The sequence below is a fragment of the Cyanistes caeruleus genome, chromosome 21 (assembly GCF_971803275.1).
Source record: "Cyanistes caeruleus chromosome 21, bCyaCae1.hap1.1, whole genome shotgun sequence".
NCBI classification, from domain to species: Eukaryota; Metazoa; Chordata; class Aves; order Passeriformes; family Paridae; genus Cyanistes; species Cyanistes caeruleus.
In genome coordinates, this window is record NC_141721.1 from 1,776,565 (window position 1) to 1,802,410 (window position 25,846).

The 25,846-nt window shown below is 43.9% G+C and overlaps 2 long non-coding RNA genes across 3 annotated transcripts in view; both read right to left on the reverse strand.

Annotated features, from left to right (window-relative positions):
- The window catches only part of LOC111937639 (uncharacterized), an 86,087-nt gene that overhangs the window by 41,185 nt on the left and 19,056 nt on the right, over positions 1-25,846 (reverse strand). The gene's annotated exons all lie outside the window — the stretch shown is intronic.
- LOC147649595 (uncharacterized) lies at positions 18,311-18,898 on the reverse strand. Of its 2 annotated transcripts, XR_015278346.1 has the most exons (3): positions 18,812-18,898; positions 18,656-18,672; positions 18,311-18,419 (listed from the first exon to the last, which is right to left on the reverse strand). It is a non-coding gene; the product is annotated as an uncharacterized LOC147649595 (long non-coding RNA). The 2 variants fall into 2 exon arrangements; XR_015278345.1 differs by lacking the exon at positions 18,812-18,898 and having other exon boundaries at positions 18,656-18,737.

Here is a 25,846-nt window from a genome sequence, read left to right on the forward strand (position 1 = left end):
AAATCTCAATCCACTGAGATCACCAGAAGTCTCTTCATGGATTTGATCTCGTCTTTAGATCAGACCTGGATCTTCAGCAGGTGTAAATCCCTGCATCTCCACTGTGCCAGGTGAGGCCAGCTGATGCTCCTGCCCTTTCTCTCCACAGTAATTCAACATGCATAACTGCCTGCAAAAGCATTTGCTGACAGCAGCCTTCTCCTCTCAAATGAGCTACTTCCCCTGCCTTCCCAGGTTCTACATCTCCTCTAATAATGCCTTACTCTAGGTGGATTATCCATCACCATAAAGTCATTTATTCTTTCAGACGCTGTTAATTTTAGTGAGGCTGGCATGGATTAACAAGCCATTGATCCACATTTACAGATACAGTAAACAACTCTTGATTTCTTTCATGAGCATGCTGCCACACGTGGGCCTGCAAAACAAGGCTCAGAGAGACACTTGGGAAGCATTTCAAAAGACACAAGCCCAGAGAAGGAGTCTCCAGCTATTGTTCCTTACTCCTTTATGCTGCAGAGAAATGAGGATCTTTGTTCAATACAGAGTGGAGCCACGAGGTGAAAATGCAGGGGGTGCTCAACAGAGCTGTGGGTTCAGCTGAGCCCTGTCCCCTGCACTCCAAACTGTGCAGGAGTTTGGAGGAGCAAGAAGAGCCCCCAGTACAGGGTGGGTGAGCCCCAGGCTCTCCCCAGCAGTTTGCACAGGAAGGACCTGCCAGGGCATCCTGCAGAGTTAAATAAACTCCTTCATCAGCACAGAATTCTATTCTATCATATTTTCTCCTCTCCTCAAATGAAGGAAAGCAGGGTAAGAAACAGACTGCTTCATATTCAGGGCTCCAACACAGTAGGATATATCACTATCAGAGGGTAAGGAAAGGGAAAAAGAAGCCAAACCGTGGTATTATTAAATGCAAAATATAAAAACATTTAAAGTGACAACTTCCTGAAGAGAGCTTTTAAATTATTCACAGTCAATGCAATGCAATCCACAGCTAATTACAGTCTATACATGCAAGTGAAAGTAACGATAATCATAATTACTTTGCACTTATATACTGTAGCAATTTTCATCTGAAGACCTCCAAGTCTTTATAAACATTAATTAATCCCATCGCCCTGCTGTGGTAACTAGCACCATAATTCTCATTTTAGGGACAGGTAAGCTGGGCTTCAGATGTTAAGTGCTTTGCTTGTTGTTCCATTTTGGCACTGCAGGTGCATTGATCACCCCTCACCACGCTGGGAGCAGGTGCTGGGTATGGGAGGAGGAGAAGGGTGCAGGGCATGGAGGCAAAGGGCAGATTCTTGAGCTGAGGAGCAAGACTTGGACAAAAACTCTTCATTTACACTGCCACAAAGACAGGAATGTGTTTACAGCCCACCACAGTGTGCTAGTTCCACTGGTGAGATCGATGCATTGACCCTAGAAGCATTGACACTAATTTTAAGGTTTGATTTTACCTTCTGTAGAGTTGCTTTATTTTATTTTATTATTTTTTTTTTTCTTTTGTTTATTCACAGAAAGCAATACCACAGAAATTTGTCTTGGAGACAGGTTTGAAGAGAAGACAGCAAATACCAGAATCACTGCTGTTACCAGCTTTGGCTAATAAGGACGATTTTTTTTCTTGATTTTGAAAATGCAAAGTGAAAGGATGTGGTGCATCTGTGGGAAACAGGGCTGGATTCACAAAGCTTTTCAGGCACGTGGGCTCTAATTAATCCAACCAAACCAGTCCTGTGCTTTCTGATTTCTGCACAGAGCCTCCAGGCCTCAAGAATTCTTCACTACTTGATGATGGCAAACACAGGGGTTAAGGATTTGGGCCAGATGCATCTGGTGAGCAGACACCTCTGGGCTTCACAAGTCAGGGATCTATTTCCCACTGAGACTCCATTCAATTTTGAGACTATGGAGAAAAAAAAACCCCATTTATATAAAGTTTGTGAGACCTTGGCCTGTAATGCAGTCAGCAGGAGCAGAGAGTGACCATCCCCTGTGCTGGACACTGGTGAGGCCACACCTCGAATGCTGCAGCAGTTCTGGGCTCCTCACTTTGAAAAGGACACTGAGATATTTGGGTATGTCCAGAGAAGGGAAACAAAGCTCCTGGAGGGTGTGGAAAACAAGTCTGATGAGGAACAGCCAAGAGAACCAGGTTTGTTTAGTCTTGAGGAGGCTCAGGGGGGACCCCTCTGCCTGGAAAATTGTAGTGAGGAGGGGCTGGGTCTCTTCTGCTGTGCCTGCAGTGAGAGGATGAGAGGAAATGATCTTTACCTGAGCCAGGGGAGATTCAGGTTAAGCACTAGAAAGAAAATTTGCCCTGTTAAAAGTGGGTGTCACTGTTGAAAGGGGGCTCAAGGCACTGTTACAGTGGGGAGTGGTGGAGTCACCAACCTTGGGTGTGTTGGCATCTGCTGATGTGGTTTAGCAGTTTAGGGCTCCAGAGGCAGTGCTGGGTGAGTGGCTGGATGAGCTGGTAGCTCTGTTCATGGTTCTGTGATTCTGCAGCATCTACCTTAGAGCAGCAGTGAAAGATACAACCACCCAAAAAAAAAAAAATAATAATTTTATACCACATAGGCCCCCCAGGACAGGGAGTTCCTTCCTGAGCTAATGATTCAAGTCACACAATACAAAAGATGAATGGACTTGAAAAATCCCCTCAGCAGAATATCTGACAGCCCAAGAGACAACAAAACTTCCAACTCCTCTCACCTGTAATTCCTTTTTCTGGGTTTGCATCCCATGGCTCAGGAAATGCACTCAGATTTTGTCCTCACCCCTGATCTCCAAAGGCTGTTGGGTGTTAATCATTGTCTGGTACCACAAAACACAACAGCCAGCACCATCAGGGCTGCCAACTTAAGAGACTCTTATGATGGGAACATTTCTACAGACCTACACAATAAGACTAATTGCATGGGCTTGCTGTAAAAGCCAGAGGTCGTTTGATTACTGGCTGTTTTCTACCATGAAAGTGCACATTAATTATTTAAAAGATGGACTTATAATTATTGCAAGCTCTAAGTAATTACCTATAATTTTGGCAAGTGTTAGAAAAACTGATAGTCTAGCAAATTCAGGTTTTAATCATTAGTAAGCTACTAATTACATTTAAATTGTAAAATGAGAATTATGCAATTTATCTCCCCAATAATGCATAAACATTACAGTGATTGTAGGTTTTAATGGACTATATTATTACGATAAAAAGCAGAGCAGTGATGGGCAGTGAGGGCAATTTGAGTTCATTGCTGTTATTTTACATGATAATTGCTTATCAGTGACTGCACAGTGATGGGTCTTCTTGATTAACATGGGCTAAGTCCATTCCAGCCATCAAACTGTACTGGAAAACAACAAAACTTAGTGAAGAGTCACTAAAAAGAGTTGATTAATCTTCTGTCAATACAGGACTAATTGCTGTAGGTAAACAATCTAAAAATCACCTATTTTTTTTCTTTAAGAAAAGCAGAATTCCCAAGTCATACTGCCTTGGCTAGGGCTGCTTTTTCATTTTAACATCTCAGGATCTTCTCATACACTCTCCAGCCATCCCTGAGTGCTACTCCACCTCCTGTAAGGAACAGGAATGAACAGAAACATTCCACCAAGTAATAAGTGCACATGATTTTTCAAATGCTGCTATTCCAAAGCATCTGTGTCCACCTAATATCCCAGTATGCCAATGGCAAAATCCATTTCAAGGTGAGAAAAGCAGCATAAGGACTAGAGTCAGATTACCAGACAACAGGACAGGTCTGGAACAGTAAATTGTTCAGCATCATTCCAGAGAGAGGAACTTTCTAATAATAAATGCAAACTATCAAAGGTGATGGAGTAACTGTGGGTGTGTAAGCTCTGACCTTACAGATTTCACCTCTCTGCAGCAGCAGCTGTTCACAAAAGTCAATCCCTGCTTAGCAAGAGCCCCAAAATCTTTCCAGTGGGAGTCAGTAAGAGCAAAGGGGGAAGAGCTGTGTGAGGCTGGGACACACCAGACTGGAGCAGTGTCCAGGGCACACAGGGACACCACAGAGGAAACCTCACCCTCTAGGGCTGAAAGTCCAGGGCAGGAGGTTTGCTGTAATTTAATAATGTCATTGTTCCTGTGGCTTCAGGGTGATTTCTACGTGTGGAAGAAGCGAGTCATCCATCAGACAAAGGTGTCAGGCACACAAGGCTTAGCAGCAGTGCTGGTGAACAGATTAGGATAGAAATGAGGATATTCTATCCAGCTGAAAATGACTGTAATTAATCCTTATTAGAAACTAGAGGAGTTTATATCCCAGACACTGTATTTGCAGCCAACAGCACTTCCCTCCACAGCCAAACAGTGCTATTGGAGTTCAATACTTCGTGAGCAGAAAAGGCAACACCAGCCACTCTGGATCACTCAGGCAATTTCCCTATGGATTTTCACCTTCCCTGTTCCATGAACTGTTCAGAAAATCGAGCTGAGGGATTGCTAGAGGTGAGGACCATGCCTCTCAGCTTGAAATCACGACCTGGCTGTGTAGTAAACAGTTCCATGATCTCAGTATGACTCCTGTCTGCAACACGGGGAAACCTTGTCTCCTTAGGATGTGGGAGGAATGAAATGCTGGGACTGTATTTCCAGTCCTGTCCACAGTGAGACACTTTCACACAGTGTGCACCTGAAAAGCTGGAGTCTTGCCAGTGTAACTGGCTTGGTGTGACACCAGGGAAATTTAAGAGCTGCTTTGTATTGTTATTTTACAAGCCCTTATACAGTGTTTGTTTTAAATGATGTGCTGTGTGATTTAGTGGTGTCTGCTGAAATGATGAAAGCCAGTGCCTGCTGTGCTGTGTGACTGCTGTCTTCTCCTGGAGATGAGATATTACTTTTCACTAGAGCTTCCCAAAAGGCAGCAGCAGCAGCTTTAGCCTTTGGGGCATCAGATCTGCTCAGAACTCCCAAAAATCAAACCCAGAGGGGTGGTGGTGCTTTTAGCCATGATCTGCCTGTCATTCAGCACAGAGGCCCATCAGATGCTGGCTGGCAGCCAGGAGTTCCCCTGGCAGAGGACACACCTTGGTGACCAGCTGGGGACACCAGCTCTGCCACAGCAGCTGGGGGATGCTCTTTGCTCATGGGATGTGGCTCAGGCTGATGTTCCTGAGCCTTCTGAAGGCCATGGGATGATAATTCCTGCTGTCAATGCACAGGCCAGCCCCTGCTCCCTGCTGTGTGAGCTGGGACACGAAGGGGCTCCTGCCTGGGCTGCTTTGTTGAATTGGGCAGATCTGGCTGGTGCACATTTCTCTAACAGTGAGAACCAAAACCTCTGCCCCAGAGGTGGGAAAAGAAAGAATTACATTTTTTGTCAAATGATAGGCTCTAGCTTCCTTAGGAGCAATACAGGATCATCCTCAGGAACTCAAAAGCTGATGAAATTCCTGCCCTGTGTAACTTCCAGGTTGCTAGAGAGTAAGAGTTGGAAATAACAGGACCCTGGGGATTTTGATGCTGCTCAAGAAATCTAATCCAAAACCTTCTTTCTGCCAATGCCCAGGATCAGGTGCTTCACTGAAGATGTACTCAGCCTTACAAGAGCTAAACAAGGGATAATGTAACTCTGCCACTTCTACTCAAGGCTCCAGCCTAATCCTAATTTAGCACAGCTTCACCTGTGTAGGTGGGAATTTATACCCCCTACAAGGCTTTTTATTAACTAGGTTAATTCTGCATTGATACATCCAGTGACTCTTTGCACTCCCCTAAATTCTGCCCCCTTGTAGGAATTGACCATTTATAACACAGGCTTTGGAAAACTTCCTTTCCCTAGCAAACCCTCTTGGCCTTCTGGTTCAAAGAAGCACCTGGTCCCAGGGCAGTGATTAACCAGAGTGTGTCAGTGTTTCAGCACTCTTCAGTGCACATTTCCTCAGGGATGGTGACAGGGATGGCTCTGTGGGAGCACAGGATCACAGAGTCCCTGACAACAGAGGCCACTGCATCACATCATCCCTTCCACACACGCTTCCAGATGTATCTTTAAACTGGCAGTATATTTGTCTCTGGTATTCTGGCATTAATGCTGCTGTGTTCCCAAATCTTCTTACTTTAATGGCTAAATACTGTCTTATTTCCAGGCTAGATTAATTCATGGTTAATCTGTGTTTTGCTCCTAGCCAATGCATTCCTCTCTCACTGCTCTCTACTCCCAGATGGTATTTTTAGACAGCAATCAGCTCTTGGTCTGTGATTTGCCAGACTAAACAAGCCAAACTCTTCCAGCCCCATTTCCTACAGAACATTCCACTTTCCTTTAATCTCTGGGTTCAAGTTCACCTTTCCTGGATGGCTCTGCCTGGAGTGCTGCTGTTTCAGACACAGCTGGCACGGATACTTCCAACCTTCCTCTGAGAAACCCCAACACCACAGCATTTCCACAGCTGCAGCACAGGGGCACTTCCCATCATCAACCAGCACAAAAGGAAATCATCTCATTTGTTCTTAACTGCTGTCTGTTACTCTACTTTGAAAAAGTTTTGCTATCAGTCCAAGCAAGCACACGACCTCTCTCTTTGTGTTTTGAAATTTTAGAAATGAACGCTGCAAACTGTTTAACACTGTGCATGGGATAAAATTTTCCAAACAAAAATGGTTTCATTACAACTGCTCTGAGCCTGCTTGCTCCAGTTCTTCTCACAGGTTTGGCACACAGCTCCCAGGACTCTGCCAGCCTCTGTTGATCTTGGATGAACAAAAGAGCTGCTCTCCATGAGCAGCTGTCAGAGAGAAGGAGATGCAGAGCCCTGGCTTTGCCCACGTCAGGTGAGCTCCTCACTGCACAGCCCCAGGACCTGAGGAGTGTGTACAGGGCAGAGATGGAGCTGCTGAGCACATTTGGCACAAGGCTGATCAAAGCCAAGCCTTTGTGCTGCCACAGCTGCAGTGTAACAGGTCTGGGCCACACCAGGCATGTGGCATCAATGATAAAATGATCTTTGGTGCCAAACTCTGATAGGACCAGGCTGGAGTTTGCTGCTAGAAATCCCAGCTCAGTATGGCTTTGAACTTGTGTTCTCACTGATGTCCAGGGAAAATTTCCTCAGCAGCATTTGTATCCCAGGAATTCACAGAAAGGCCTTTTCTCTGGTTGCACACAGCCATCTCCACTGCCAGTGCTCTGTGTATTTCCATGAAGGGTTTTTAGGCACAGAGTCCTTGTCTGAAGAGGAGCAGGAGTGCATGAAGCACCTGCCTGTGCAAAAGCCACCAGTGACATTGGTGCCACAGAGCCTGGGCTAGCAGGGGCTGGCTAGAACAGCCCTGAGACCCACATGCCCAGCTTTTAGAGATCCTTCTCCAGCCTGCCTGGGTCCAAGAAAAGGCAGCTGAGTCTCATTAGTGAGGCAGCCAAGCAGGACAGGTAGCCTCAGGTTACACTAACGAGCCAATTAAAAGGACTTCTAAAGGAAACTTGGCTGGGGAACAGGGAGGAGGAAGGCTGGCAGAGCTCTGCAGCTGAAGATGAGTGGCTGTGTAATTACTGAAGGATTTTTCTATTGTGCCATTGGGGAAGAGGAGCCTGAAAAGATTTAAAATGGCTGATTTGGGGCTGTGATGTTGGTAATTTGTCTCATCAGAGACTGAAGTAAACCAAAGAGCAGTAAATAATGATATTCCTGCTCTACCTGGAAGGGTGTTTAGGGCATTTTGGAGCCCCTGTTTGGCCCAACAGGCAGCCAGGATCTCACCAACACCTCTGAGGCAGCTGGATGGGGAGCAGCTCCCAGTCACCAGAGACCAAATCCAAACACACACCCAGCATTTCACTGAAAACAAATCCCCACCCAAATCTGCCCAAGTTCTCCGCTAAGGACAGGAATTAAAATCACAACTCAAAGTGACCTCTTAACTTCAACTGCTGGAGTTGCCAAATATTCATCACAGTTATAATCCAAGCCATCCCAGGCTGTTTAAAGTCATCTTTTCATGGAAGAGTGCAGAAGATGATTAGCTGCAAGGCACTGCTCCTTATCCTGCCTCACTTCTACCCCAAGATCATCAGGAGTAAGATGAGCCTTGCCTTGAAATCCTCATGATAAAATTACAAGTGAAATAAGAAACTTTTGGCTGTGGAGATACTGAAATAAACAGAAACAGTATTTAATGTGAGATCATCTATACTTTACAAGGGAAAACTTTTGAAGACTTTTGAGAGCTGCAGTATTATTTCTTTGGGCTAATGTAGATATAATGGGTTTCCCCTTTAACTGAGAATTGTCAATGATTAAGTCTCAGGGAGAACAAAAGAGACTTTGAATTTAACCTAGAATTTTTTCCCCATTTGGAAACATTTCATGAATCTTCTTTTAAATACAAATCTCTGACAAGGTGAACAAGGTAAAAACAGTCATCTGCACAGGTTTTAAGTAAAGAGGAACATACAGAAGCTAATGAAACATTAAGTGAAAATGTCCCTACCTCTGGCTACTTAATCCCCCATACCTTGTTCCTTGGAAGCAAAATGTAAAGATATTTTATATATTATATTATAATAGATAATATTTTATATTAAAGATAAAGATATAAAGGAATAAATCAACAGTTTTAAGAAGCTGACACAGAGGCAGCATTTGAGGCAGACTGGTTCATCTTCATGACCTGTTCAGCCATGAAGAGCTAATCTCAACATCTCCTGACCCATCTCCTTAGTTCATTATTTCCTAATCACTTATGGCCCTTATCAAAGAATGCTCTGAGCTTCTCAGACTGGAACAAATCAATAAATCAAAGACAACAGCTTCTTGGCTTCCTTTAGCAGCCTGTCTTTTCTTTATAATCTTGTCCATCTGTTGAATCCAAAATTCACTTTGTGTGTGTGTAAATACACTGCTAGCAAAAAAAAAAAAAAAAAAAATGAAGAAAGGAGGGAAAATATTTCCAGACCAGAAAAAAGTGTCCATTGACTTTCTGAGCTGGTGAGAGACATTAACCTGGCACCCACTCAGGGAACTGAGGATGCCTACTGCAATCTGTTATCTTATAGAACTGTTCCCTTATAGAAATATAGCTCCTCTCCCATGGGTAGGCAGTAGGAAAAAGGAAGACTCACAAAATAACAAACTGATTATTTTGATGACTGTCTGTTATTTGTGTTAAAAATTTTGCAATGCAAATTAAGAACACATGCTTATTAACCATCAATCTTTGTGTCAACTTCTGAAGGGAGGTAACAATCAGGTTTGATATTTGTTTATTGCCTAGATTCCAAAGAGGCCTTTTTCCTCCTAATATCCTTCAGTAAAATCAACCTTCTTGGGCCACAAAAGTGGCTTACAGATACATTTCTGCTCTTTAAAGGAGATTGCATGAGTTGTAGTTATATCCCTCCAGATCAGTAGAGAGAAATGCATTCATACCCCTTAAAATGCAGCACCTCCAGGGTGAAATGGAGATAAACTAAAGTATTAGGAAGGAAGAGATCACTTTTTAGACTCTTCCCAAATGTTTTTTCCAAGCTGAATCTCCACAGAGGGATCAAGCATCCATTACCCCCTGTCCATCCCAGCCCCAAAGCAGATCCTGTTCAGCGTGTCTGTCGGTGCCAGGGCGACAGCGAAAAGTGAGGTTATTAAAAAAGCAGTTTGGCTAAATAAGGGAGCTCATTATGTGTGCTATTTTTGTTCCTCAAATGCCTGCCTTCCTCTCTTTCCCCTGAGGTTTCCAGAGAAATCTGACAATCAGGGCTGAGGTTTACTGTCAGCTTCCATTAGGCAAATCAACCAGGCTGGGGATGGGGGAAGGACAAGGGGAAAATTGCCCTAAAAGTGAGCTGATTCAGCAGCAATCCTGGCTTTGTGCACACAGCCACTGCCACACAGGGCTGGGCTTGAGGTGCTGCCCCAAACCAGAGCACACAGCTCTCGCTGCCCTGACAGAGACAACAACCTTCAGAGTGCTCACAGAACTCATTTCCATCTCAGAATTGATGGGTAAAAGTGTTCTTCATTGCTTCAACTAAAGACACACGAGCCTCTCAACACGTTGCCTCTCAACATGCACTTCCCTCCTGCAAAAACCACTGTATGTACAAGTTTTGTACTCATGTTTCATCAGCTGGGAAAAAAAAATCAACAAATTTTGATAGGGTAGTTTGTGAGGATCTTGCATTTAAGGATTTCTAAAATAATATTTTAAAGCTTAGAATAAAAGCTTTATTTCTATAAAATAAATAATAGAAATTTTATAAAATATTAAATAATATTATATAATATTTTACATTATAAATTCTAAATGTATCTAAGTGTTCTGAGCTCTGAAGTCCCAATCCTAAGCATTTCAGTGGAAAATAAGTAATTTCAAAATTTAGGTTCTTACTGTTAAGAAACCCAGAATTTCAGTGTCCTGCACCTGGATTTTTCTCCTTTTCAGGAAAAGCACTTCTTCATCTCATGAGTTTGGAAACTGCTGCACAAAACATCCAAGAAATAAAAACTTTTTATTTTAGCAGCAGCAAAGCCAACCTTGCCTCCATCATCACCTATTTTTGACAGGGTTTCCATATCCTGCGAGTTATTCCCAAGGAACAGCCACATCTACCCCAGGGAGGAAGAGGGGCAGAGCTGCCCCAGCAGGGATGTGAGGAGCTCTGACAGCCCCAGAAAGAACAGAAAAGGCTTTTCCCAGGTGCTCCCATGCCACAGGAAAAGCGGATTTCTCCCGTGTGAGAGGAGGCTGCTGCTGCACGCCTGTCAGGAGTCCATTTCAGAGCTGAAGCTTACAGGATAAACCATTCAACCTACAAGGAATTGTCAAAAAAGGCAGCTAAATAGCAAACACATGTAAGTCCCAGGCATTTCCCTGAGCCCCACTTGTTCTTTTTTTAGCCTCAGGAGAAAAGCACATTCTTCTGCATAATTTATTTCTTCAGCAGAATTATGCAGAAAACTGCAACTAAATTGCTTTTCCTGATTAAAACCAGAGCCTTTTATATTCTCCCCTCCCCCCACTTCTGGATTATTTGCTTTATTTTTATTTTTTTTTTCTCTTAGAGCTTCTTCCTAAATGCAGCTCTTTTAATTTTGGCTGGAAGAAAACAAAGCTGCACCTGAGCCTACCTTTCCCAGGACATCTCCCACTGCCCCAGCCCCAGTGCTCTGAGCTGGGGCCATGGCAGCCCAGCTGCTGACTGAATTGGGAGGGCTGGAGGATGCTCCTGGGGGTGGATTTGCTGAGGGGAAGGGAGGAGGGGGTTTTACCCAGCCACTGAAACAGCTTTCTGCAAGGTCTGATGCTCTTGGAATGGTCACAGGCACCTGTGCACAGCAAGCCACGAGTCCACAGGTTTGTCTGTTCAGGCTGTGTTCATTTTATCAGTGGAGAATTCTATTTATTGTCCATGTCTCCACTAACAGGATACATCAGCTATTAGAACCCTGCAGAAGCTCTTGACACTTCTGATGTGTCAGGAACACACCTCTCTTTCCAAGTAACACATTGGGAGTGCACTGGTGGTGTCTTTCTTTCCTGAATCCATCAATCATTGATCTAATTTGACCCATTTTGTGCTCACTATTAGCTTTGCTCATGTTAGCATTGTGTGGTCTTCTGGGGTGGTTGGAAGATCCTGGTAGGAGGGGAATTTTCAAGTGAAAAGTAGGGGAAAAATCTATTAATGGGACAATATTTTGAATTAATTGTAAAAGGAGTGAGAATTCCTGTATGTCTCCTGTATGTTTTTGTTAGTTCCTAAGTTGATATACACAATGTCTTTCCCACAGTAAGTACAGATAAATAGTATTTAGTGCTTTTATTTGCAAATGAACTCTGTACTATTTAGTACAACTTCATTTCTGATGATACATCTGAGAGGGAGCCAGAACCACAGAAGGAGCTCCTGTGCTATTCCCTTGAGAAGCAGAGTTTTTGTTCCCCACTTTAGACCTGGCACAGCATTACTGCAGGTAACAGCCTTTTGAGAGCAGTGATTAAATGCACAGGCTGAACAAGGTGGTGCATATTGTGCATTCCATCCCAGCTGATTGCATTAAATATTCCAGATTCACAGGGTCCTCTCGGCAGATGCAACGCTCTGCTGAGCAGAATCATCATCAATATTTAAAGGTTCTTTCAAACCAAGCTGTAGCAGCCCCATTTGATAGGTAGCAATGGAAATGATGTCTCAGATTGCAAGAGGTTTCACCCTTCACCAATATCTTCTGAACCCCGTGCTCTCTCCCTCCCTGAGCCCCCCTCACTCAGGAGTTTGATGTCACTGCCCACACTCTGATCCCAGAATCCTGCTCCTCTGCCAGCAGAAGGCAGGAGACCCTTTGATGTGATGTCAAAAACATCCATTTGGCCTCTTGGGTCCCTCAGAGAAGCCTTAGGGCTTTTCTGCTCCCATCACAACACGCTCCAAACCCCTCCTGGAGGCCTTCTCCTTCCTGGGGAGCAGATGTGGAGCTTTGGGTCTCATGTCTTCCAGGTGTACACTGGCTGATGAAGGATAAGCATCCTGGACCCATCTTTCCAAACTCATTTCCCAGAATCTTTTAAATTTAAGTGGTAAATTCAGCTGGAGCCCCTGCTCATCCCCCCCTGTGCCTCCAGCTGCACAGCCTGAATGGAGACAGGGGAGGAAGGATGCCTCTCCTCAGATACTAATAACTGAACTTAGAGCAATAATAAAACATGATATGCTACGTTAGATCTTTCATTTAAAATAAAATCCTGTGACACAGAGATATCATTATCATTTTTATCTCGTCACAAGTAACTAACCCATTTGAGGGTAAATGTAATAGCTCAGAATGGATGCTTCTTAGCAAAAGAGTGTGTACAAATAAAACCAGTGGAGATTAAAGGGCTAACAGCAATGGTCTTTGCTGCTGAGTCTCCAGCAGCACCCTGTGTGCATCCCCAGCAAAACATTTACAAGGAAGATTTAGGAACTAAATCTATGATATTACTTCTTCTCCCCTGTCAATAATCTGGTAGCCTTAGGCACACATGCCAGTGGAAAAGAAGGCTGGAGTTCAAAGATGTAGGACACGAGAAAGTAGCAGGGATAATTTTCACCTGATATCACATCATCAGAAACTGCTACACAAAATTATTGTGAATTACGGGGGCCTGCTGTGCATTTGATTTCCCACAGCTGCTACCACAGCAGTCACTTTCCTGAAAATTAAGTGCATGTTTCATCTGCTCACAGAAAGGGAAGAGGAGGGAAAAAGGTAAAGAAAGAGAAATTTATGATGGAAAACCCACAGGAATCTCCTGTGCCACGCAGTGCAGCCACAGCCTGTCCCTGGTGCCAGTCAGAGCCAGAGCTGTGTCCAGCCACTGCAATACTTCCCTTCCATTTACATCCCCCACAGCTGGCTCTTATCTCCAGCAAGGGACAGAGCAGGTTACTGCACTCCTGTCCCCCAAAACACAGTGAGAGCCCCACATCTGGCAGGAGAGGCAGTGTGTGGAAAACCAGCCAGCTACAAGAGCTGGGTAGCACTGCAAAGCTGGCCCTGGTGCAGTGCAAACCATGGGAGAGAGAAACTCAAGGCAAGAACAGAAGTGAAAATGCTCTGTCAGGTCACTCTGACCTGTCTGACGAGGGAAGATGGAACAAGGACATTGGCACAAGAGGGATAATCAAGAGGACTGTGTTTCTAAGGGGACTGGGGCAAAAATGGAAAATTTTGTACTAATGTAGTGACCTATAAATACTGGCAAACTGGTATAATAAATAAAAATAAACAGCTTTGCTCTGCTGGCACAGCAGAGCCCCTGCTCTCAATCCCTGCAGCAGGGAAGGGGAATTCTTTCACTCCTGCACTGAAACTGGCTCAGAGCTCCTTCTGAGCACCTCCTGAGCAGTCCCTTGGTTGGAATGCCCTGCCCATGGGGCTGGCAGGGCACAGCACCAGCCTGGCAGCCCCACCAGTGCCTTTCCCTCCTCCACCACTGGCATTCTTCACCCACAAATGTTGACCAGAAAAGCCACGTGGCTTTTTAATTTGCAGGCAGATTTTTTGAGCATGGAAACAGAGATACTTCAATCATGTTTTTGTGTCCTAAACTCACCAAGTGCTTCTCAGAGTGCTAATTAAATTGCAGGAGCTCCCCAAACAGCAGGTCAATCCAATCACATTGCTGGAGCTTTGTTTGCTATGGGAGTGCTGCAAAGGTGCCTGTGCTGGCTCAGTGCATGTCCTCCCCCAGCACGTGGCCCAGTTAAAGATGATTTGACAGAGGCAGAATTCCCAGAGAAAACCAATCTCTGCAATCCTGTTTGTGGCCCTGACCAACATCACAGCAAGGTGCTGAAGGGAGAGCCTGTTGTGTGAGTTCATGGGGTTTTGGGGGTCTCCATCTCCACACAGGAAGCCTGAGAGGACAGGGTTAACAACTGGCACCTGATTTCCATTAGCACTGGTTCTGCAAAGAGCCAAATTCCCCTTCAGTATGGAGATCAGGCAAAGAAAAAATGACTGGAATACATTTTAATGGTAAATTTACTTTGGTATCAAGCTGGTACTTAAGACAGATATGAAGTTATTCTGTGGGAGTCAACTGAGTATCAATTGAATTGTTATATAATGAGGAAAAGGATTGAAATTTGGGGTTAATTGGAAGTATTACAGAGAAAAATGGAAAAACCAAAAAGTGAAAACATCTGTAGTAGTACCTCTTCAATACAGTGTGCACTCAAGTGTAGCTTTTTTGCCTGTCTGAAAGAAAAAAAAAACTAATTTGAGAGGCAGTGGTGAACATTTCTGTGATCTGGATTGTGACTGGGGGAGAGATGGAGAGGGATGAGAAATGGAAAGGAATGGGGTTTGCTTTAATTCAAAGCATCTTGAACTTTAAACTTTTGGCCATGCCTAGAAAACAATTATGGAAGAAACAGCCCTAGGTGATAAATATCTCTTTTATTTAGAAATTTCTGTTCTAGCAGGCCAGTCTCTTATGTCTGACCCCTAATGTAACAACAATAAATACAGCTTTAAGGGGTTTACCTCTTGCTCTGCTCTCTGTAACCTGCTGGGTAACTTCCCAGCCCCAGAAGTGGCTGTCACTGCTCACTTGTGCACAGATGGGATCTCTGGGCAGACAGAGCCTTCCATCAGCTGGAACCCTCCAGAGGGAACAGCCAAATCCATCCCAGCGTTTCCTGGGATGCAGCAGGAGCAAACAGCATCACCACTGTGCAAAGGATCATTAGCACAGGAGAAGGGGGGGCTGCATTTCTCTGACTTCCAAGACAGTAATGCCAACAACAGAGGAAAAGGGATTATCTTTTTTCTTCCAAGGCTGGGAGTGCTGTTTCAGGTTTCATGCCATGCAGACAGCAATAATAACCTGCTCTGAAAGCTGCTCTCCGCACAATGGCAAATTGCTCATGGGCAGTGATGGCAAAATTTAATCCCTGCTCTTAGAATGCAACCCACATAGCCACTCAAGACAACATAATAGCACTTTTGTAGCTCTCTGCTACAAACATCACTTTGAAAAGGATACAGCTGTGGAGGGGAGTCTCCACATGCGTCATTTTTGGCTGGCTCCCAAGTCACAGGAGCTCAGACACACTCTGCTCCCTCTCTCAGCCCTGCCAGCTACTGCAGAGTCACGCTTGGGGAAGGCAGAGGAAATGGATGGAGCTGTGTGAGCAGGAAGCACAAGGATAAAATTCAGTTGCTGGCCAGATGATCAGGTTAGGAATTCATTTTCTAAAAAACTGGAATGAGAGAAAACCAGGAGACAGCTCCAGTCTGGGATTTAATTTACAATCCTTGAGGCTCCGTGTGGACTCATTTAAGATTCCAAAGCTGTGGATGTGCCAAACATCAGCCATTCCTTCCCTGGATGACCACGCACGGAGGAGGCTGGACAAGAGCACAGACAGCACCAGCAACTCCTCCCTCCATCCTTCTTCCACTGTTCCCCTGAGCTGTCAGTCACGCTGTTTCCAGCTGCCAAATAAATCAAGTGAGCGGCCAGAGGAGGCCAAAGCCCACCCAGTTTGCTCTCAGCACTGCCCTGGCTCTGCACAGCACCAGCAGTGCCCCAAGTGCTGCTCAGCAGAGCTGCTGGCACTGTGGGACAGGGACAGGGCTGTTCCCACTGGGGAGGAGGCACAAGAGCAGAGCAGGGATGCAGCTCACACAGCCAGGCTCGGAACAGGGCTGGGAATGGTCAAATCAGAGAGTTTTAGGCTTCAGGCTTGAGCCTGTGTGAGACCAAGTCACATAACCTTCTCAGACTGGCCTGGGAAATCATAAGGAGGAACCCAAACAGTCCTTGGAGAAGGAAAACAACCTTGGAGGTGTTGTTTGTTGTTTACTTGTAAGAAACAGTTAAGGGCTGTTGTTCCCAGCTGACCAACGATGGTGATGTGTTGGTTCAGTGACCAACAAGAGCTTTACCTCTCAGACCCGTCTATAAAATAAGATCTGGAATAAGAAAACTTTCCCTCTTGTGCAACCAAAGCTGAGAGAGTCTGTGTGGCGCTTTGCTGTTCCTAATACAGCACAACAAATACACAAAACTTCCACTCTGGGAGCACAGCTGTGCTGGAGGGCTGCAGGAGACAGGGGAGGAACAGCTCAGAAGGAGCCAGAAGGAGCAAGAATCCCTTCCAGAGCTGACCAGGGCACCCTGTGCTTTGAATCTCTACCAACCCACTGTCATCTGTTTCTGAAAGCACCAAGAATCACCCACAAATTATCATAAACAATTAGTTTGTGCATAACAAGTCCAAGAAAACCACAAACTTCTTATGGATCACTCTGAGAGAGGTAACCCTGCTGCCTGTATCCTGCAGCACCACGTGGGCCTCTGCAGCTGAATAACTGCAGAAAGAATTTCCTTTAGAATGGTCTGGTTCTCACCACAAACTTTTGGGGTGTGTTCTCCCTTCCTGGCACAAACAGACACAGGATTTTGAGTGAATTACCCAATAATTCTGTCATGAGCTGATCTCCTTTCTCCTTCCTCCCCTCCTCACCGTGTTACTGATGGGAACAAGGGAGTTGTTATCAATCAAGGCAAGCTGCATTGTGATCTCTGCAACTGAAATCCATTTCAGATTGGAGGATAAAATGTGATTATATTTACACTTCCTTGACACAATTCAGGCAGCAAAATAACAGCTTTCTACAGACATTTTTCTTCTTCATATTTAGATTTGTCAGTATTGTGGAGCAGTGTGAGAAGGGATGGAATTATTATAGCAGCTGAGATTCAGTGATATGTTTTAGTTGCCTCACAAATGAAGATGTTCAGTTTATTATGTTGTCTTCCCATCTTTTTCATCTCCAGGTTCCTTGAATACTGTCCAGAGCATCCTCCAGATTGATGAAATTACATATCAGTCAATACAGTTTTATGTAAATCTATTTTTGGTTTTGACATATCCCATAAATTATTTCTACTTATAACCTTAATTGTTATGTATTCATCAGAAGAGATGGAATTTTGAACTCATGCAGCTGTTCACAAATTAAATTTACAATTAATGAAGAAAGTAGGGGATTAGGCACTTCATATTACCCAAAGAGCATTTGAAAAGGATATTATCAGGCTTTATATGGTCAGACTTTGGACCTTTTGATATTAAAGGTGTCAGCTCCAAAAAATCCCAGAAATGCAAAATCTGGTTTCACCCACCTAACCTGGGTCAGCCTAAGGTTGAGTTTGATGTGCTGGTTGGAACAAACATTATTCCTCATAACAAAAGTCTCATTTCCAGTGGACAATGATGTGTTCTCTCCTCCTCCCAACACCTGCAATGATATTGAGCCCTTCCACCCTACTCAGAGCACAAGGAAGCCTCCCTTTACATCAATACCTGGCACTGTGTGACCTTGGCACCATCAGAAAACCCCCACACCTTTGCTGTGGAGTGAAAACAATTCTACTCTCAGAATTTTACATGTTTTTAGGAATTGTATGACAATTTCAAATGTGCTTCCTGGATCCCTACAAATATTTCGTGGAAGGGCCATCCTCTGTCATCTCTCCAGATTTACAGAGCCAGTTTTCAAATCAGCAGCCAGCATAAGAATGGTTCAGTATTCTCCTCACAGCCACAAGCTCTGTAGCAGCAGAGCTGTGAAAAAGTGAGTTAACCAAAAGCATCAATAGCAATTTTTAAGGAACAATCATGTAGAATTACTGTTCAAACTTGATAATATACCATAATACACAGAGCTCATCTGCAGGATAGCACACTGAAACTGGAAAGAATGAAAGCCCTTTCTCTTTTTTTTTTACAGCTGGAATTCAAGACTTCTTCATTGGCCAATTTTCTAATACCTGCAATTTTTATTTTCTTTCATTCAGTGCCTCGTTCTTCCTCATTTTCAGCAGACTGCCCTAGGCAAAGCTGTGCTTCTCTCCATTCCAGTTTTTCCCTCTTGCACCTGCACCACTTAAACAGTAAATTGGAAATTACAGAGTACAATTAGGAACATAGCCTTGCCCTGCCATTTAGTACAGGCACAGAAAACTAAGGAGAAAACAGATAAAGTGTGTAAATTCCAGTGTAGTCACTGCTCCTGGGCCCAGATGACCAAAGCACTCCCTAAAGGTTCGTGCACAAGAATCAGGATCTTGAATCTGTGTGGGGAGGGAGGTTGGATCAGATGTGGTCCCTTCCAATCTTACCCATTTGTGATCATCTGCTAATGGAAGTTGATCATTTCAGCTATTAGAAATGCTATAAATCCCTCAATAATTCTCCAGCAACAAATGAGGTGCAGTGCTGCAAACCTCCTCAAGCAACTCCACTGCAACACATCCAGGTGTGTCTGAGGGTGTTACCTTGCTTTCAAAAAGGGCTCCTTGGCTAATTAGGGACTGGAAATTAGTTGGCCATGGGCTTTAGGAATTACACCAACAGCTCCAGGAGCCTGTCCTTGTACAATACCACAGCCAGCTCCATGGAGCAACCAACTGCACCGTGCTTTTGGAAAGAGATGGGGCTCTGCTGCAGGAAGAAGCAAGGTGTGATAAAGCAAGGTGTGATAAAGCAAGGTGTGATAAAACAAGGTGTGATAAAGCAAGGTGTGATAAAGCAAGGTGTGATAAAGCAAGGTGTAATAAAGCAAAGGTGTAATAATGCAAGGTATAATAATGCAAGGTGTGATAAAGCAAAGGTGTAATAAAGCAAAGGTGTAATAAAGCAAAGGTGTAATAAAGCAAAGGTGTAATAATGCAAGGTGTAATAAAGCAAGGGTGTAATAAAGCAAGGGTGTAATAAAGCAAGGTGTAATAAAGCAAAGGTGTAATAATGCAAAGGTGTAATAATGCAAAGGTGTAATAAAGCAAAGGTGTAATAATGCAAAGGTGTAATAAAGCAAAGGTGTAATAAAGCAAAGGTGTAATAAAGCAAAGGTGTAATAAAGCAAGGTGTAATAAAGCAAGGTGTAATAAAGCAAGGTGTAATAATGTAAGGTGTAATAATGTAAGGTGTAATAAAGCAGCGACTGCTGAAGGGAATACTGAGGGTGAGAAGATGGAAGTCACTAAGCAAGCAGATGGTTAAAGAGGAAGGTTAACTGAAGGTTAAATAAAACATTAGACAGGAGGTGAGCTGGAGATTGAATCCTGGAGGAAGAGAAATGTTAAGCACTGTGTGAATGTGTGTTCATGTCTTGAAACTGCTCTACTTTCTGCATTCTTTCTGCCTTTCATATGCACAGAAAGGCCCCCCACACTTCTGCAGGTGTCCATGGCATATGTGGAAAACTGCTGCAGGATTTTGTAAATGCACAAGAGGAAAAACTGCCAGGACAAGATTTCTGGAGAAGTGAGGAGTAGCTGAAGAGAGCACCAAAGCTCCTTGCCTGGAGAAGGAAACCTGGGAGCTCAGCTCTGTGGTTGTGAGCACTTTGTTGATGGATCAGCTCAAGCCAAGGAGGGCCTGTGGGGGGAGGATGAGGCTCCTCCAGCTCCTCCACTGTGTCCTCCCTGTGTCCTCAGGGCAGCTGAGCAGCAGCAGGACAGCCTGGAGCCTTAGGGATCTCCCCTTCCCCAGAGCCAGGGCTGTGCTGCCTCCCTCATCCCTGCTGCCCATCTCCTCCTCCCCAGCCCATCTTCTGACTTTACCAATCCATCTACAAGGGGAACAACATCCTCCCTGATGCCAGTTGGTTTTGGAAGAGCAGTGACTTTGCTAATGAAATGCTTTGCATGCCAGAGCATGCTCCCTCCATGCCTTACCACCATATGGTTAAATTTTCCCCTCCATCAGATTTAATAAATAGTGTTTACAAATTCTTAGGCGTGCCTCCCTTGTAAAATCCACTAAACCCACAACAAATATACTTATCATGGCATTAATTTGGTTAGAGATTTTCTCAGAGTATTGACAGCCATATCTAATTTCTAAGGATTTATTTTTATTTCAAAATATATTAGATACATTTTTTCTTTACCCACTACAATTCCTTTATAATTGTGTTTCCTCTGAAGGCAGGGGGCAGCTGCTTTACAACCATCCACTGACAGACTACATTCCCTCTAAAATATCCTTCAATAATTAATATTTTATATTTATTCACAAGTAAGAACTTAAACTTTCCTACACGGATCTACAAAGCCCTGAGTTCGTTCATCCTACAACTGAACACTGACATTTCATGGTTCAAACACCACTCCCTGCTGGGAGATTATCTGCTACCATGGGCTAGATATTAATATCTGCAGTCTGTGAAGAAGCTTTAATAACCTTAAATATAAATTTTAATATAAATTCCCTCATTCTTGGTCCTAAAAAATGAGACCAAGCAGACACCCAAAAAAGCAGAGAGTTCATTTTATATTCAGCACCAATTCTTGATACATTTCCTTTCTTGGTTAATCAATTGGCCTCTATTAACAATAAAATATTTGGACTAGTACTGAACTGAGCATTCTGCTGGCAGATTTTCACACATTTCTCTTGAAATATGAATGTTACCTACCATATATGTACAAGACTCCTTTCCACCCAGCACTTTCAGACTATTAGAAGAGATTCATTGTGGTAAATGAATGTTGTCATGGTTTGGATCCAACCCACTGCAAGCACCAGCACCTTCCCATCTATCCGTGCTCCCAGAGCCACAGATTCATCCCCATTTCCTCCTGTATGGAGAAACACTGCAGAAGGAGCCTGTGACCAGTGAGCAGCTGCTCCCTTGATACAAATTTTAATATAAATTCCCCCCTATGCCAGCAAGGAGCCACATTTTTACTGTTGGACAGCTCCGAGGGTCCAGGGAAGTGTGAAGTGTTCATGGTGATGGCTGAACTCACCAAGAGTTTCCTCCTGCTAGGATTTGTCCTGACAGGAATTACTGTCTCACTGATGTCAAACTCCATTCTGAGCATGTGGGAATTGTTACCATTGAGTTAAAATGTGTGTGGCACCAAGTGGGAGAAAAATCAGACAGTGGATGAGAAAGAATAAGATCTAAAATATGAAAGATATTGCCTGCTACAGGGAAGAAGATCACATGAAGAATAACCCCTTAAGTAATCAAAAATACCTCTGTGAAAGGACAGGACAGGAGTGCTGGGGTCAATTGATACAGATACATTTGGTGACTGGGTTATTTGCCTCTGGAACCCTGAATCATGTTAAGGTCAGGAAATAAAGCTCACAGTCTGTATCACACCTGGATCACACACGGGGGAAACAGCTCCAGACAGGAAGCACAGTTCTGTTTTATGCTATGATAACAGTAACCAGCACATTCCATCATTTCCCCTGTGCTTCAGCAACAGAACTGGTGAAAGCAAGACAGCAATTATTTTTAGTGGCTAAAAAATTAATCCGATGTCTTCCCATCTATCTCAGAGTTAGTGGCCACCAGGGCTACAGCTTCTCCTTCCTTGGAATATCTTTAGCATAAGGCAGTTTCATTATGACAGAAAGACACCAGCAAAGCTTCAAATAGCACTTCATTTTATCATTGAGCCAACAAAATCAAGATGACAGATAGCCAAGCTCAGTCAAAAATGCTGCTGCTATTTCATACCCACCATTCAACACTGCCACAACAGCAATAACATGTGGATAACATTATGGATTATCAATTCTGGAGCAGCATAACTGGCTTCTCTCTTAGTCAGCTGCTAAATTATTCTGAGCTAGTCCTTAAACTAAACAATTGAACAGCCAGCCCTACAGAGATTGCTTCAGAAGCAGTTTTATGAGGTCTTAAGGGGCTGACATGCAGATTTCTGGAGAACCCAGGGTTTCTGCTTGGCCTTGGTGAAGACTGGGCAGGCACCTGAGAGAGGCAGACACCCCTCCCTGCCCCTCAAAGTTTTCAAAGGCTCCTCATACTGACCTAAAATGCACTGCTCTCCAAAAGAATAAACACAGACAAATAAGAAAACAAATGCAAGTATACCGAGGTATATAAACCTCCTCTGGAGGATGCAGTATAGTGACCTTTTACTGAACCACTGTGGATTAGCTCTTCTGTATTACTGAGATGTCTTGAATGAATCCCTTTTTGGAAGATCATTGAACACAGAACAAATAAAAAGGTGATATTTAGCTCTTGGAATATTGCTTCACCTTTCCCAAAATTATTCTGTGCACACCTATGTGTAGCAGACTGTACTGAAAAGATATGAATTGATCTCACCTTATCCCTTTTTTGTTGCTGTGGAGGTATTTTTAATCACTTGTCTAGTGTTACTAATCTTTGCATTTTCTCTTACAACCCCCATTTAAAGAAAGGCTTCCCTGTGCTCCTTGTGTGTCCATTTCAATTCCACAGGAATTCCTAGTCTCACAGTGATCACATCAAATGCCACCAAGTATTGATGATAAATACTTTAAAAGCAAATTGTTACTTCATGAAATCTTTATACTTTTGAGAGAGAAAAGTTTTCCTTTTAAAAAAAAAAAACCTGACTCAATCTCTCAGTGCTCATGAACCTGTGGAGTGGAAAGTTTTCTGGATAGCTCTTGACTACCAGGAATTTTTTTTACCCACTTGTGTTTTGGCACCTTTCATCTCAACCTCTTTCTGAAGCTGATCATCCCTGTGGTGCCTAAATGAGAAATGACAGAGAACCCATAGGGAAAATAAGGCTGATGAAATGCAAAGTAGCATTATTTATGCTGAGTCTGTGTGCAAAGTGCATTTCAAACTTCCTTAATTTTTCAGTAATAACCAATGTTGGGGGGATGGGGCAAAGTGAATATTTGCATTTGATATTTCTGAATAGCTCATCTTTTTCTTTCTCCCTTGGCTCAGTGAAGCACAGTTATTATGTATTTTTTTTTTCCCATTTGACTTGAAGATCTGAGGGATAACTGAAACCCTGCAGGAAACATAACTAGGATCTTTGGGGTCCACAGATGGGAGGGGGAAATAGGCTGGAGAGGGGGGATTTGAGGCCAGCTCTCCTCTGAGCCTACAGGAGATGAATGCCAGCTGCTCAGATTTGGAGGTGCATTGCTGTGGGAGCCTCACATCGATGCTGCCAGTATCATATTCCTGTTCCCCACTGAAATTAATTACTTGACTTTGAAATATTACCATGGTTGCTGCTCTTTAAACAAATAGCCTGTCTCCTTGAAGGAAAGCCAGCAGCTGTAAAGTGCTGCTCCAGGGTCAGCCACCTCCAGCCCAGGATGGGATCTAGATTTGTGTGTCCAGGATTTAAACAGTAAAGAGCCAAATCCTGATTTGTCCCAGAGCACCTGGGACTCCATTGCCCTTATTCAGCACTATGTAAGAAATTATCCAAAGGAGATAGGATTGATAAAATCCAGAGATAATTCATTCAACATTTAACCCTAGAAATATGACTGGAGGACCCATGTGCAAACCCAAATCAAACCTTCTCACACAGAAATCTCTGACCTTGATGGAATGCATTGGGTCAGGCAGGCAAGCAGAAAAAAAACCCTGTCCTGTTGTTAACCTGACATTCTGCCTTTGCTCCTCATATTGCAGAAGCTGGGAGGGGCACACACCCCTGCTTGCTTAAAGGGAGCCTTGCTGATTTGTCACCTGCAGAGTTTCAAAGCCAGCAGTGAGAGGGCAGGAGGCACCAGCTCGTACCAGGACAGGGAACACTCCCAGTGCATCCCTGCATCTCACCCTGCTGCTGCCTCAAGTTGTAGCTTTCACATTTCCCAGATTCTCTACTACATTGCTATATAACTATATAACTCTGGGCTTCATATAAAGGGTTAGCAAGTTCTCCTCACGGTGTAGTCACACAAAACAATCCTTTTCCACCTGAGAACCAAGGACACCACTGCAGCTTCAGGCCCCAAAAGTATTAACAGCAAATTAAAAGCAATCTGGGAGGAGGGGACTCCATAACCTGAAGCTGAAATTGCACAATTAACCCCAATATGGAAATAGACCAAAACTTAGAAAAGTGTGAGTGCTCCTGAGCAGGTGGAGGTGTGGCTGCATTTGGGTGGAGCCACAGCCAGGCTCTTGCACTGCCCAAGGTGCATCCTCTGAAGGCTTTTTTTTTTTCCCATGGAGCTCAGTGGAGGGGAAGAGGGAAGGAAAACAGAAAGATACCAAATGTTCATAGTGACATGCTAGTTAAGTTCTAAATTATGTCTCTAATTACTTGGCATGATTTATGGAGACAGTTTAACAAGGTCATAAAGAACCACAAAGGGACACAACCTGCTCGCCAGCTGGAATCTCTGCCACTGAAGTGCTCCCTTCTCTCCTGCTCTGTCATGCTTCTTGTGCCTTCACCCACACTATCCAGCATCTCTGTGGCTGGATGGAGTCAGGCTTAACACTTTAGGTACCTTTGGGGGCTAATTTAATACCTCTGAGGCAGTGCTGCAAAGGTTTAGGGACAGCAAAGCTGGGTTGAAGTGTTGTGTTCCAGGGTATTTGTAAAACAAATCTGCCAAAGGAGAAGCTAAAAGAAAATACTTCCATTAATGTCTCTTATAAAGAAATGAGAAAGCTGGCATGCAATCAGGTAGGAGCAAAAAGGGGAGAAAACAATCTGCTGTAATGGCAAGGCCAAGCAGCAAGAGAGCCTGTCAGGGGGACAGGAGAACAGAGCTGCAGTCCACAGACCTTGTCCTGCAATAAGCAAGAGGATGCTGAAGGCCCTGCCCAGTGCCATTTGGTCCCAAAGAGCTGCAGAGGAAGAGTCACTGACCCCAAGTGTGCAGCAGGGCTTTGCAGCCCCTGAGTGCACATCACTGCCAGTGAGAGCTCTGACTCTGCTGGGGCCTTGGGGAAGGGATGTGTGCCCCTCCTGTGGCAAGGAAGAGACTGCAATCCAACCCTGGTGCATTTTAAGGCTTCTATAAATAATTAAGGGAGCTCATTAATTAATAAAAAGAGAGTGAAACTGCAAAAACAGGAGGAGAGGGGCACTGAATACCCACTGGGGGATAAGAAGTATGTCCTACACTGCAGCTTACACAGACTGAAGTCTTTTAAAGTGGCTTTGTGGTCTGAGCTAGAGAAACAAATCTTAGCTGGAAGAAAAACCTTCTGGGAATAACAAAGCTACTTCCTAAATCCAAGATACACTTGGGAAGATTTTTCAAGATTTACACACTCAAGTGAGAACAGCATGGGCTGTGTACAGATGTGTCTGTATATTCCTCAAATACAGGAGGAAAAAAAGGGATCTAGCTGGTGCCTGAGGTTGGCTTGCCCCAACAAGGCTTTGGGGAAGAGATAAAATACAGCAATGCAGAGAAAAACATCTTTCACTAATTAGATCATTATTAGTCTCCTCTGGCTCAAACGTGGGCAGCTTTGAAACCCTAGCTGCTATCAAAGAAAAGATTTACAGAAGTTCCACAAAGACAGAAAGAAACAATAAAGTCTGGTAATATCCCAGTGG